The sequence below is a fragment of the Pygoscelis adeliae genome, unplaced genomic scaffold (genome assembly GCF_000699105.1).
Source record: "Pygoscelis adeliae isolate BGI_AS28 unplaced genomic scaffold, ASM69910v1 Scaffold160, whole genome shotgun sequence".
In the NCBI taxonomy this organism is placed as follows: Eukaryota; Metazoa; Chordata; class Aves; order Sphenisciformes; family Spheniscidae; genus Pygoscelis; species Pygoscelis adeliae.
This window is the reverse complement of record NW_008824035.1, coordinates 1,107,372-1,109,503: the sequence shown is the minus strand read 5'-3', so window position 1 is coordinate 1,109,503 and position 2,132 is coordinate 1,107,372.

The following is a 2,132-nucleotide window of genomic DNA, read 5'->3' as shown; positions in this document are numbered from 1 at the left end:
CGCGGCGAGAGGCGGTAGGGGTGCTGCTCCCGGGCAGCGGGGTGACGGGTCTCGCCCCCCGGCCGGGCCCTGAGGAGAGAGGCCGGGCGGAGCGCGCAGCCCCGCTGGCCCCGGCCGCAGGCGGGGGGCGCGCTCCTGTCACAGAGTGGGACGGGACTGAGTTGCACGGCGGCTGGAACGTAGATGTCTTCAGTAGGGCTGCGTGACTTGTTGCTTTATTCTCATGCTTAGATAGCTCTCACAGCGAAGCATGTTTTACAACAAAACACTGAAGTATTTTAGCATTTGAAAGCGTTTAAAATCAGCTTGCAGGGTATGTAGGCCCAAACCTCCATAGGGAGGATGCTCTGCAGGACCATGCTAACCTGTAGGCTAATAGTTATTTTTATACATGATCAATTTACTGCATATCAAATGACATTTCACTCTGGGCCCTAAGCAAGCATAGTATTTTATACTTAACGGGCATGCAGTCATTTAATAAAGATCAGCAACCTTACTGAGTTATGCTGCCTCCACTGTGCATCTGAGGTGTCACTCTTCTAAAAATGTACCACTTTGGTCTACTGAGTTTCATTTTTATGCAGAGAGGGAAACTGACTTTGTAGCCTCCTGATTAGAACATACAGCGGTGAAACTGGAAATATGGTGTCTGAAGCAGGCATCAAATAACAATGCTGCAACCATTAAGCAGTAGATATTCTGGGGACTCAAGCAAAGGTGTTTAAGATATCCATACCAGAGATTTAGAATCTCCTTTTCATTTTTGGCAGCTCATCTGGCTTCTGAGGTGCATCTATGTACGACTTAACTCTTCCCATGCATTGAACAGGGAACATGAGCACCTAATTCCCAGCTGAGGATTTCGCACAGGATCAGGCATCACTCAGCATGCAGCGTGGCAACATCTAAATACCTTTTGATGACCTATCACTTGGGCTCAGCTTTGCCTGAAGCTTCTAATATGTTGAGGTAATACGTGCTTGAACTGGTTTGTAGGGCACGTTGAGATCATATTATTAAATATATATCTGGAAGTGAAAAGTGGATTTTTAAAAAATTTGAAATCTATCTGTAGGTGGCAGCAGAGAGGAAATATGTTTATTGGAACATCTAAACATGGTGACTACGCATTTTATAATTTGTGCAACTGCAGCTGGTGGCTATCAATTAATGCTGAAAATTTTGCATTCTGTTGATGAATATAATTGTTTTGATTTAAGGCTCTTTTGGCATGACTTTTATTTTGGAGGAAGAGTTGCCACTTTTCTGAGCAAAGAGAGTGATGCTGCAGACAGGCCAACACTGCATTTGATCAATAATGTGTATGTAATAAAAAGATCCTCAGCTGATGTAAAGATGTCATTGCTCCACTTGAGAATTTGCTCCAGGAAGCCTTTGCCTGGGGGATGTTGCCAGGAGGCTTGTGAAGAAACGTGAGATGTGAGGGAATATAAAGATCACTAGGGAAAAAGGAGATTAAAAATGATAAATTAGGCTTCTCACCTAAGGAAGAGATGCATAAATAACACTGAATATTAAAAGTAACATTGTTTTTATTGTATAGTTTCTTGATAACTACTGGTGGTGTACTTAGGCTGTTCTTTAATCAGAGGATATTGAAACAATGGCAATGTAGGGATGCCTAGTTTATGCAGTAGAGTGGTATGTATAGGAAGTTAGAACATAAAAGAGCAACTGATATGTAGGTCAAATGGAAACTATATTTCAGAGATCCTTTCATGAGCTGAGGTAGGGTAACAATATTTGACAGATAGATAGTTAATTCTGAAGGCACTGTATAAACTTTGAAACAAACAGATCAAACGCTATTCTTAATTTAGTTTGCATTAAAAGAACTGATTGATCTGAGCTTATTATTCATGTTCTTTATTTTACTTTCAGAAGTTGGTGTATAGTTCAATAAGAGTAACTTCATATAAAAAATGCAGGAGTAAAACATATACATCAAACTGTGTGTAGCGTTTTCCATGGGAAACTTTTAAGAAGACAACTGTGATCAAAGAACTGAGTGTTGAAAGCTGAAGTTAAACAATTTGATGTCCTTTTCTGCTCCAAATACCCTGCCCAACAGTTTCACAGGCATCTTCAAAATAACCTAAAAATGGTAT